At 38.4% G+C, this 13,654-nt stretch overlaps 1 pseudogene; it reads right to left on the bottom strand.

Moving 5' to 3' along the window:
* Window positions 1–2,986: 2,986 nt before the first annotated feature.
* On the bottom strand, window positions 2,987–11,359 carry LOC120864570 (annotated as a pseudogene).
* Between the last annotated feature and the right edge of the window lie 2,295 nt (window positions 11,360–13,654).

Here is a 13,654-nt window from a genome sequence, read left to right as displayed (position 1 = left end):
GTGACCACAGTATGGCAAAAATCACAATGAGTGGGCTCCCTAAGAGGCTCTGATTGGCTCTATCATCTACAGGCTGCTTATTCCTAGACTTACATGATTTAGAAGTAACCTATGTGGTTGAGACTCAAGTGATTCTTTTTTGTTTTTGAGGTGGTATTTTGTTAATGTCCTGCTGAATAATATTATTAGTTGGTCATTTTATAAATGCTCCAAGATTATTTGAAAACTGTGTGTGTGTGTGTTTAGTTGGTCATTTTATAAATGCTCCAAGATTATTTGAAAACTCTGTGTGTGTGTGTGTGTGCACGCGCGCACGCACGTGCTCAGTTGTGACTGACTCTTTTTGCGACCCCATGGACTGTAGCCCTCCAGGCTCCTTTGTCTATGGGATTTCCCAGGTAAGAATACTGGAGTGGGTTGCTCTTCCCTTCTCCAAGGGGTCTTCCCGACCCAGGGATCAAAGTGGAGTCTTCTGTGTCTCTTGCCTTGCCAAGTGGATTCTTCACCAGTGAGCCACCTGTGTATTCTCTAAGTTTCAGACATAGTGTGCAATCTCATTAACTTAAGCTAAACATGTTTTCAGATATATTAATAGTATGTATCTGTAGGTTTTCCCCCTCTTAAACATAATTACCAATAGATATGAATTAAAGTTCTCTACCATGGTTGTGGATTAACAAATTCTTTTTGGTAATTCTGTCGTTTCTTTCTTTTTGTATTTTAATGTAATGTAAATAAAGTACATGCATTTCTGAGGTGGTTGATCAGAAACTGAAGAGGAACTGAAGAGCCTTTGGATGAGGGTGAAAGAGATGAGTGAAAAACCCTGTTTAAAACTCAGCATTAAAAAAACTAAGATCATGACCTCCAGTCTCATGACTTCATGGCAAATAGAGGGAAAAAAGTGGAAGCAGTGGCAGATCTTACTGGGCTCCAAAACCACTGTGGATGGTGACTGCAGCCATGAAATTAAAAAGATGCTTGTCTCTTGGAAGAAAAGCTATGATAAACATAGACAGCATATTAAAAAGAGACATGGCTCTGAAAATAAAAGGTTCATATAGTCAAAGCTATCGTTTTTCCAGTAGTCATGTAAGGTTGGACCAGAAAGAAGACTGAGTGCCAAAGAATTGATGCTTTTGAATTGTGGTGCTGGAGAAGACTCTTGAGAGTCCCTTGGACAGCAAGGAGATCCAACCAGTCAATCCTAAAGGAAATCGATCCTGAATACTCATTGGAAGGATTGATGCCGAAGCTCTGATACTTGGTCACCTGATGCAAAGAGCAGACTCACTGGAGAAGACCCTGATGCTAGGAAAAGTTGAAGGCAAAAAGAGAAGGAAAGTGCAGAGGAGGAAATGGTTGGATGGCATCGTGGACTCAATGGACCCATGAATTTGAACAAACTCCAGAAAATGGTGAAGGACATGGAAGCCTAGTGTGCTGCAATCCATGGGGCCCCCAAAAATCAGACATAGCAACTGAACAACAGAGAAAAAGAAAAACTAAAGCATTGAGAGGAAATAAAATTCCTGATTAAATAGAGAATACCATCTTTATCCATGATTAAAACATTTTAATGAGCTTAAGACAAATAACTCAGTATGACATAGATAGAAACATAGTATTTTTAGAAATTAGAGATGCTGACTCTCAAATTCACAAGGGGGATAAAAGGAGAGAGGATGTGGGAAAAAGTAACATACCAAAATATTTCTCAGAAGTTCATTATTGGAGGAAAAAAACTGAACAAACTGAATATTAATGTAGAGACTCCAGAAAAAGCCCATGTTTATTTGGAAACTCAGAAGTTAAGATTAAGTTTCTATTTTAAGTAAATCACAAAATTATGATTTGAATGAAGAAAATATACTACCAGTAGTTTTAAAAATTTAATTATTTAATTGAAGGATAATTGCTTTACAGAATTCTGTTGTTTTCTGTCAAACATCAACATGAATCTGCCATAAGCTACCAGTATTTCATTGGCTACTTTCTGCATTCAGAAAAAAATTATTTTTCAGTTAAAATTTTATTTTCAATAAAAATCTCTGAAAGAATTGGACTAATGTGTGAAAAGCATGTATACCTTCAGCATTTTCGCCTAATAGGAATCTTTCCTCTTGTCAGACATAATACAGTAAAGGGTGGCCTGAAATGTTTTTACAGATAAAATGAACTTTCTGGATACAGGAATGGAGGAAACAATAAGGATGTACTTACTGTATACTAGACCCAGGTTCAATCTCTGGGTCGGGAAGATCCCCTGGAGAAGGACATGGCAACCCACTCCAGTATTCTTGCCTGGATAATCCCATGGATGGAGGAGACTGGTAGGTTACAGTCCATGGGGTCGCACAGAGTCGGACACGACTGAGCGACTTCACTATCACTTTGCTGCTGCTGCTGCTAAGTCGCTTCAGTCGTGTCTGACTCTGACCCCATAGATGGCAGTCCACCAGGCTCCCCCGTCCCTGGGATTCTCCAGGCAAGAACACTGGAGTGGGTTGCCATTTCCTTCTCCAATACATGAAAGTGAAAAGTGAAAGCGAATTTGCTCAGTCGTGTCCGACTCTTAGCAACCCCATGGACTGCAGCCTACCAGGCTCCTCCGTCCATGGGATTTTCCAGGCAAGAGTACTGGAGTGGGGTGCCATTGCCTTCTCTGATCACTTCACTCCTGTATACTTAATGATGGAGGACCCAGCTAGATTCAGTAGCAGGTGCTTTGAGGAGCCATTAAACTGAGATAGAACATCTATCCATAACTCTAAGTGAGACTTTTAAAAAGAGAAAACAGATCCTCTGTGAAATAGATGTAAGGCAATTCTGATGCTATTGTTGGAATGAGTAAGGAATATCTATCTGGAATATCTATACAGCTCAAAAACCAGGTGTAATAGCAACTTCCTGCTTTCTGTTACTGGAATGAATAAAAAGTATGTATCTGGTATACTGTTCAAAAGCCAAGTGTAATAGCAATTTACTATGAGTTAAAACCTGAATGCAGATTTCTCTTAGAATCTGTTTGATACTTTAAACCTTTCAGAGAGTTCTTCTCAAGTCTTCGGAGGGTAATGTAGCACTTTGGGGCAAAGATAACAGCCTAGGAGCCCAGCACTGGAGGCCAAGATGGAGATGATCTCCACAGCCACCATGACCTTGCCCTTGGTGCTGTGGCAGACACGGGGAGGAAGGTGACCCAGATACTGAGGAGCACCAGCATACTGAAGGTCAGGAAATTGGCTTTACTCAAGGTGTCAGGCAGGTTCCTGGCCAGGAAAGCTGAGGACAAGGTCCCCAGGGCTAAGGAGCCCAGGTAGCCCAGGACATGGTAGAAGGCAGTGACTAAGCCCTGTTGCACACCATGAGGAGCTCCTTGGGTTCAGAGTGAGTGTCCATCTCAAGGAAAGGGGGAGACATTCCCAGCCAGCCTCCACAGATAATCACTGGGTCAAGGAGCACATTGGAAAGACATAGTAGCTCCTGTTACCAGCGATCGTCTCATGGTTCTTCCTGGTTTCCTGGCCTTGAATGCCTGGGTCACAGCCAGGGTTTTGGCTAAAACAGTGGCCACAGCCACAGTGAACACAGCTCCAAACGTGATCTGTTGGAGGATGCAGGTGGCTGTTTGGGGGTGATTGATGGAATAAGGAGCAGAGGAAGCACAGGAGGAGGGAGATGAGCAGGACATGGCTGAGAGCCCGGTTATTGGCCTTGACTGTGGAGGTGTCTTGGTGCTTCACAAAGACCCACAAAACCACAGCCATGAGGACAGAGAAGTAAAGAGCTGTGCAGGCCAGGGACATCCCCAGAGAACCCTCTAAGGCCACAAAGGTCAGGACTTTGGGGAGGCAGCGATCTCTCTTCCTGTTTGGGTACTCTTGGTCTGGGCACTGGACACAATGCTGGGCACCTGGGGAGAAAGACTCAGCATTTCATTTTCACGATTTATTTTTATCACATTTGAATATTGTCACCATTTCTGTGATGTGTATATTCATCCCCTCTGATATTACCTTCAAACAAACTAAGTTAAGACTATAACAAGGGACAATGCTTTCGGGAAAATAAAAAAAAAAGAATCTTCTAAAGTGGTGGAAATGGGTGTGCTTATTTGTGGTTCAGTTAACAAAGGCACTGATTCTTCCCAACTCTTTACTCTCCTTAGTACATGAGTAAAGGCAAAATTTAAAAATGGTAAGTTTGGTTTTATCCAAATTAAAGTCTTTCCTGTATCAAGGTAAGTATCAAGAAAGTGAAGGCACAGTGGAACAAAAGGGAGAAAATATTTGTACATCTTCATTTGATAGGGGATTAATATCTGGAATCAATCCAGTACTACAAACCCACACAAAAAAAATATAACCCAATTAAACTTTGAACAAAGGATGTGTGTGGACATGTCTCCAAAGAAGATATACAAACAGGTATTAAATACATGAAATTATGCTCAAAACCAATATGTTTTACAAAATGCAAACTAAATCATGAGATAACCCCTTTATAAGATCATGGCATCTGGTCCCATCACTTCAGGGGAAATAGATGGGGAAACAGTGGAAACGTGTCAGACTTTATTTTTTTGGGCTCCAAAATCACTGCAGATGGTGATTGCAGCCATGAAATTAAAAGATGCTTACTCCTTGGAAGGAAAGTTACAACCAACATTGATAGCATATTCAAAAGCAGAGATATTACTTTGCCAACAAAGGTCTGTCTAGTCAAGGCTATGGTTTTTCCAGTAGTCATGTATGGATGTGAGTTGGACTGTGAAGAAGGCTGAGCGCCGAAGAATTGATGCTTTTGAACTGGTGTTGGAGAAGACTCTTGAGAGTCCCTTGGACTGCAAGGAGATCAGCCCTGGGTGCTCATTGGAAGGACTGATGCTGAAGCTGAAACTCCAATACTTTGGCCACCTCATGCGAAGAGTTGACTCATTGGAAAAGACCCTGATACTGGGAGGGATTGGGTGCAGGAGGAGAAGGGGACGACAGGGGATGAGATGGCTGGATGGCATCACCGACTTGATGCACATAAGTTTGAGTGAACTCCGGGAGTTGGTGATGGACAGGGAGGCCTGGCGTGCTGCGATTCATGGGGTCGCAAAGAGCTGGACACAACTTAGTGACTGAACTGAACTGAACTGAACCCCTAGGATGGCTATTCTACAAAATAATAGTTAAAATAACAAATGTCACTAAGGATGTTAAATAATTGGAATTTCATACATTACTGGAAGGAGTATAAATGGTATAACTTAAGTGAAAAGCAGTGTCAGTTTCTCAAAAAATTACACATAACATTACCATAAGAATATGATATCCCCTTCTAAATATCGATATATACCCAAAAGATACGAAGGCAGTGCCTTAAGTAGATATTTGTACACTATTACAATAACCTAAAGGAAGGAAGCAGCCCAAATGTCCACTGAAGGACAAATGAAATGATAAAAGGTGGTATCTATATGCAACGAAGCACTATTCAACCTTTTTAAAATAATGAAATTGTCTTAACACATGCTGCAAAATGGATGAATCTTGAAAATGTTATGGGAATTGAAATAAGCCAGACCCCCAGAGGACAAGTACTGTATGGTTCTACTCACGAGGTGCCAAGGAATAAACAAGTTCTTAGACAAAAGAGGTGGGAGAATGCTCACAAGGGACTTCCAGGGAGTATAGGGGTGTTATTTTTTAATGTCTAAAGAGTTTAATAATGATAAATTTTTGCACATGGATAATGGAAATGATTGCACAACCATTGAAATGTACTTAATAGCACTGACTTCTACACATAAGACTGATTAAAATGGTAAAATTTATATATATTTATGACAATAAAATGTGTAGATCTAATAATGAATAAATGCATGAATTGAGAAGCTGGTACACAATGACTCTGCCTATGCCCTCAGTCTCCTTTTTAAGAAGAAAGGGCACCCATAGTGAGGAAACTCCATAATAAAGAGAACTCCACAAATTCCCAGAATATAGAAAGGCCACCCCAAGCGCAGCAATATAACCAAGATGAAGAGACAGAGGAATACTCAGCAGGTAAAGGAACAGGAGAAATGCCCACCAAACCAAACCAAAGAGGAAGAGATAGGGAATCTACCTGAGAAAGAATTCCAAATATTGATAGTGAAAATGATCCAAAATCTTGAAATAAAAATGGAATCACAGATAAATAGCCTGGAGACAAGGATTGAGAAGATGCAAGAAAGGTTTAACAAGGACCTAGAAGAAATAAAAAAGTCAATATATAATGAATAATGCAATAAATGAGATCAGAAACACTCTGGAGGCAACAAATAGAATAACGGAGGCAGAAGATAGGATTAGTGAAATAGAAGATAGAATGGTAGAAATAAATGAATCGGAGAGGAAAAAAGAAAAACGAATTAAAAGAAATGAGGACAACCTCAGAGACCTACAGGACAATATGAAACGCTCCAACATTCGAATTTCGGAGTCCCAGAAGAAGACAAAAAGAAAGACCATGAGAAAATCCTTGAGGAGATAATAGTTGAAAACTTCCCTAAAATGGGGAAGGAAATAACCACCCAAGTCCAAGAAACCCAGAGAGTTCCAAATAGGATAAACCCAAGGCAAAACACCCCAAGACACATATTAATCAAATTAACAAAGATCAAACACAAAGAACGAATATTAAAAGCAGCAAGGGAAAAACAACAAATAACACACAAGGGGATTCCCATAAGGATAACAGCTGATCTTTCAACAGAAACTCTTCAGGCCAGGAGGGAATAGCAAGACATACTTAAAGTGATGAAAGAAAATAACCTACAGCCCAGATTACTGTATCCAGCAAGGATCTCATTCAAATACGAAGGAGAAATCAAAAGCTTTACAGACAAGCAAAAGCTGAGAGAATTCAGCACCACAAAACCAGCTCTCCAACAAATGCTAAAGGATATTCTCTAGACTGGAAACACAAAAAGGGTGTATAAACCCGAACCCAAAACAATAAAGTAAATGGCAACGGGATCATATTTATCAATAATTACCTTAAACGTAAATGGGTTGAAAGCCCCAACCAAAAGGCAAAGACTGGCTGAATGGATACAAAAACAAGACCCCTATATATGCTGCCTAAAAGAAACCCACCTCAAAACAAGGGACACATACAGACTGAAAGTGAAGGACTGGAAAAAGATATATCACGCAAATAGAGACCAAAAGAAAGCAGGAGTGGCAATACTCTTATCCGATAAAATAGACTTTAAAACAAAGGCTGTGAAAAGAGACAAAGAAGGCCACTACATGATGATCAAAGGATCAATCCAAGAAGAAGATATAACAATTATAAATATATATACACCCAACATAGGAGCACTGCAATATGTAAGACAAATGCTAACAAGTATGAAAGGGGAAATTAACAGTAACACAATAATAGTGGGAGATTTTAATACCCCACTCACACCTATGGACAGATCAACTAAACAGAAAATTAACAAAGAAACACAAACTTTAAATGATACAATAGACCAGTTAGACCTAATTAATATCTATAGGACATTTCACCCCAAAACAATGAATTTCACCTTTTTCTCAAGTGTTCACAGAACCTTCTCCAGGATAGATCACATCCTGGGCCATAAATCTAACCTTGATAAATTCAAAAAAAAATCAAAATCATTCCAAGCATCTTTTCTGACCATAATGCATTAAGATTAGATCTCAATTACAGGAGAAAAACTATTAAAAATTCCAACATATGGAGGCTGAACAACACGCTTCTGAATAACCAACAAATCACAGAAGAAATAAAAAAAGAAATCAAAATATGCATAGAAACAAATGAAAATGAAAACAACCCAAAACCTGTGGGACACTGTAAAAGCAGTGCTAAGAGGAAAGTTCATAGCAATACAGGCATACCTCAAGAAACAAGAAAAAAGTCAAATAAATAACCTAACTCTACACATAAAGCAACTAGAAAAGGAAGAAATGGAGAACCCCAGAGTTAGTAGAAGGAAAGAAATCTTAAAAATTAGGGCAGAAATAAATGCAAAAGAAACAAAAGAGACCATAGCAAAAATCAACAAAGCCAAAAGCTGGTTCTTTGAAAGGATAAATAAAATTGAAAAACCATTAGCCAGACTCATCAAGAAACAAAGGGAGAAAAATCAAATCAGTAAAATTAGAAATGAATATGGAGAGATCACAACAGACAACATAGAAATACAAAGGATCATAAGAGACTACTATCAGCAATTATATGCCAATAAAATGGACAACGTGGAAGAAATGGACAAATTCTTAGAAAAGTACAACTTTCCAAAACTGAGCCAGGAAGAAATAGAAAATCTTAACAGACACATCACAAGCACAGAAATTGAAACTGTAATCAGAAATCTTCCAGCAAACAAAAGTCCAGATCCAGATGGCTTCACAGCTGAATTCTACCAAAAATTTAGAGAAGAGCTAACACCTATCCTACTCAAAGTCTTCCAGAAAATTGCAGAGGAAGGTAAACTTCCAAACTCATTCTATGAGGCCACCATCACCCTAATACCAAAATCTGACAAAGATGCCACAAAAAAAGAAAACTACAGGCCAATATCACTGATGAACATAGATGCAAAAATCCTCAACGAAATTCTAGCAATCAGAATCCAACAACACATTAAAAAGATCATACACCATGACCAAGTGGCCTTTATCCCAGGGATGCAAAGATTCTTCAATATCCACAAATCAATCAATGTAATTCACCACATTAACAAATTGAAAAATAAAAGCCATATGATTATCTCAGTAGATGCAGAGAAGGCCTTTGACAAAATTCAACATCCATTTATGATAAAAACTCTCCAGAAAGCAGGAATAGAAGGAACATACTTCAACATAATAAAAGCTATATATGACAAACCCACAGCAAACATTATCCTCAATGGTGAAAAATGGAAACATTTCCCCTAAAGTCAGGAACAAGACAAGGGGGCCCACTTTCACCGCTCCTATTCAACATAGTTCTGGAAGTTTTGGCCACAGCAATCAGAGCAGAAAAAGAAATAAAAGGAATCCAAATTGGGAAAGAAGAAGTAAAACTCTCACTGTTTGCAGATGACATGATCCTCTACATAGAAAACCCTAAAGACTCCACCAGAAAATTACTAGAGCTAATCAATGAATATAGTAAAGTTGCAGGATATAAAATCAACACACATAAATCCCTTGCATTCCTATACACTAATAATGAGAAAGTAGAAAAAGAAATTAAGGAAACAATTCCATTCACCATTGCAATGAAAAGAATAAAATACTTAGGAATATATCTACCTAAAGTAACTAAAGACCTATATATAGAAAACTATAAAACACTGATGAAAGAAATCAAAGAGGATACTAATGGATGGAGAAATATACCATGTTCATGGATTGGAAGAATCAATATAGTGAAAATGAGTATACTACCCAAAGCAATCTACAGATTCAATGCAATCCCTATCAAGCTACCAGCGGTATTTTTCACATAACTAGAACAAATAATTTCAAGATTTATATGGAAATACAAAAAACCTCGAATAGCCAAAGCAATCTTGAGAAAGAAGAATGGAACTGGAGGAATCAGCTTGCCTGACTTCAGGCTCTACTACAAAGCCACAGTCATCAAGACAGTATGGTACTGGCACAAAGACAGAAATATAGATCAATGGAACAAAATAGAAAGCCCAGAGATAAATCCACACACATATGGACACCTTATCTTTGACAAAGGAGGCAAGAATATACAATGGAGTAAAGACAATCTCTTTAACAAGTGGTGCTGGGAAAACTGGTCAACCACTTGTAAAAGAATGAAACTAGATCACTTTCTAACACCACACACAAAAATAAACTCAAAATGGATTAAAGATCTAAATGTAAGACCAGAAACTATAAAACTCCTAGAGGAGAACAGAGGCAAAACACTCTCCGACATAAATCACAGCAGTATCCTCTATCATCCACCTCCCAGAATACTGGAAACAAAAGCAAAAATAAACAAATGGGATCTAATTAAAATTAAAAGCTTCTGCACAACAAAGGAAAATATAAGCAAGGTGAAAAGACAGTCTTCTGAATGGGAGAAAATAATAGCAAATGAAGCAACTGACAAACAACTAATCTCAAAAATATACAAGCAACTTAAGCAGCTCAATTCCAGAAAAATAAATGACCCAATCAAAAAATGGGCCAAAGAACTAAATAGACATTTCTCCAAAGAAGACATACAGATGGCTAACAAACACATGAAAAGATGCTCAACATCACTCATTATTAGAGAAATGCAAATCAAGACCACAATGAGGTACCACTTCACACCACTCAGAATGGCTGCGATCCAAAAGTCTGCAAGCAATAAATGCTGGAGAGGGTGTGGAGAAAAGGGAACACTCTTACACTGTTGGTTGGAATGCAAACTAGTACAGCCACTATGAACAGTGTGGAGATTCCTTAAAATATTGCAAATAGAATTGCCTTATGACCGAGCAATCCCACTGCTGGGCATACACACTGAGGAAACCAGAATAGAAAGAGACACATGTACCCCAATGTTCATCGCAGCACTGTTTATAATAGCCAGGACATGGAAACAACCTAGATGTCCATCAGCAGATGAATGGATAAGAAAGCTGTGGTACATATACACAATGGAGTATTACTCAGCTATTAAAAAGAATACATTTGAATCAGTTCTAATGAGATGGATGAAACTGGAGCCAATTATACAGAGTGAAGTAAGCCAGAAAGAAAAACACCAATACAGTATACTAACACATATGTATGGAATTTAGAAAGATGATGACCCTGTATGCAAGACAGCAAAAGAGACACAGATGTGTAGAGCGGACTTTTGGACTCTGAGGGAGAGGGAGAGGGTGGGATGATTTGGGAGAATGGCATTGAAACATGTATACTATCATGTAAGAAACGAATCGACAGTCTATGTTCGATGCAGGATTCAGGATGCTTGGGGCTGGTGCACAGGGATGATCCGGAGGGATGATGTGGGGTGGGAGGTGGGAGGGGGGTTCATGTTTGGGAGCTCATGTACACCCGTGGCGGATTCATGTCAATGTATGCCAAAACCAATACAGTATTGTAAAGTAAAATAAAGTAAAAATAAAAATTTAAAAAAAAAAAAGAAGAAGGGGAAAGTGATGAAGTTATCATTGGGTGATTAAAGTTTTATACCCGTGTGGTTGGAAATGTGTCTCTCTGGACAAAAAAACACAAGTAAAGCAGCACATTGGCCTTCCTTGTAGAATTTTTCTGAATCCTGAGTTGTAGCTCTGGCTACACACAGATTTTGGTATATGAAAGAAAAAATTGGGACTCATTGGTCACAGTTTTGCATGTTCTTAGCTGCTAACACAGGAAATCTGCAGTTCTCCCAGGAGAAGAAAGGCTATTTCATCTAGTTACATCTCTCTGTCTCCTACCAGCCCCTACCCTGTGATATTAACTAGACATCTACGTGTGGGACCCTAGGGTTATTCACTTCTTTCTTTCTTCTTAACTATTAACAGAGACAACCAAATTTTTACAAAATTATTTCTTTTATTTCATACATTCCTGGCACCATATCTTGTTTTTCTCCTATATAACCACTTCATTCCAAATTCTATCCATGCAAATATCTATGTGGTCATGATACTGAGATTTTATATATAGAGAAATATTTTACTATGCTTTCACACTTAGCTGGGTAGAAGATTGCAGGTAAGAGAACCTATTCATGTGAGAAGTAGACACACTATGAAAAGTATCTTTAAAAAGTAAGTGTAATGTAAAACAGATAGCCAATGGGAATTTGCTGTATGACTCAAGGAACTCAAACTGGGGCTCTTTAAAAACCTAAAGGGGTAGGAGGGGAAGAAGGTTGAAGAGGGAGGGGAAATATATATACCAATGCCTGACTCATGTTGATGTTTGGCAGAAACCAACCTATACTGTAAAATAATTGTCCTTCAATTAAAAAAAATTTTTTAAAGAAAAAAATTTATATGTATATATAAAGTGTTGGCCAGGAAGAGTTGACTATAAATGCATGTTACAAAGCACAGATTTTTTCTAACCCACTTCTGCGGTCCAGACTCAGCTTTGGCACTGGTTTGTCAGAAAATTAGCAACATACTAAAGGTACAAAGCATTATTATTTGTAAATCAAACAAAAAAGTACCAGGGGTTTTTTATCTGTGCAAAAAATTAAAGGAAACTGTGGCTAATATTTTAGGTAACTAAGTAGAATGAAGATTGATGATCAGTTCAGTTCAGTTGCTCAGTCGTGTCCGACTATTTGTGACCCCATGGACTGCAGCATGCCAAGCTTCCCTGTCCATCACCAACTCCCAGAGTTTACTCAGACTCATGTCCATCGAGTCTGTGATGCCATCCAACCATCTCATCCTCTGTCATCCCCTTCTCCCACCTTCGGTCTTTCCCAGCATCAGGGTCTTTTCCAATGAGTCAGTTCTTCGTATCAGGTGGCCAAAGCATTGGAGTTTCAGCTTCAGCATCGGTCCTTCCAATGAATATTCAGGACTGATTTCCTTTAGGATGGACTGATTGGATCTCCTTACAGTCCAAGGGACTCTCAAGAGTCTTCTCCAGTACCACAGTTCAAAGCATCAGTTCTTCGGTGCTCAGCCTTCTTTATAGTTCAACTCTCACATCCATACATGACTACTGGAACAACCATAGCTTTGACTAGATGGACCATTGTTGGCAAAGTGATGTCTCTGCTTTTGAGTATGCTGTCTAGGTTGATGATCAAGGGGTATGCGAAAAAAAAAAAAAAAGAATAATGTAAATGGTATCTAAAAAGAGATATTTCATATCCAAAACTTACTTGAATTTATCTAAACAGAAGTAGGACCTGTACCATATATTAATAAGGTTCAGGATATCTGATACATCCACTACCTTTATTCATTTCACTCACGCAACTTCTGCATAAATAAATACACTCAAATTTAAAATAATCACATATATCTTTTCTGCGAAGAAAACAACACCACTAATTAGAAAAGATATATAGTGCCCTTGTATTCATTGTATCGTTAGTTTCCATAGCCAATATATGGAAGTAACCCAAGTGCCCATCAATGCATGAATCGATGAAGAAAGTATGGTAAGTGTATATATATATATATATATATACACACACACACTGGAATATTATTCTGTCATAATAAAGAATGAAATCTTACCAGTTGTGGCAACATGGGGACCTAGGAGGTATTATGCTAAATGTAATAACTCAGACAGAAAAAGACAACTGCATGATTTCACATGTATGTTTAACAAACGAATAAATGACCATCAAAACAAAAAAACCAGACTCAGAGATACAGGAAACAAAAAGGTGGTTGCCAGAGGGGAAGAAGCTGGGGGGAAAACAGAAACAGGTGGGGAAGATTAGAAGAGACAAACTTCCAGTTGCAAAATAAATGTCATGGGTATGAGATGTACAGTCTGAGGAATATAGTCACCAGCTCTGTAATATCTTTGTATGGTGATATATCCAAACTATAGTGGTGACCATTTTTAAAGCTATAGAAAGAATCATGATATTATGTAACAAGAACTAAAAAAGGGAAAGTAACATAGTATGACAAGCCACATATTCAAAA

This window comes from Oryx dammah, unplaced genomic scaffold (assembly GCF_014754425.2).
Source record: "Oryx dammah isolate SB20612 unplaced genomic scaffold, SCBI_Odam_1.1 HiC_scaffold_5, whole genome shotgun sequence".
In the NCBI taxonomy this organism is placed as follows: Eukaryota; Metazoa; Chordata; class Mammalia; order Artiodactyla; family Bovidae; genus Oryx; species Oryx dammah.
Note: the sequence above shows the minus strand (reverse complement) of the source record. Positions and strands in the feature narration are given on the sequence as shown.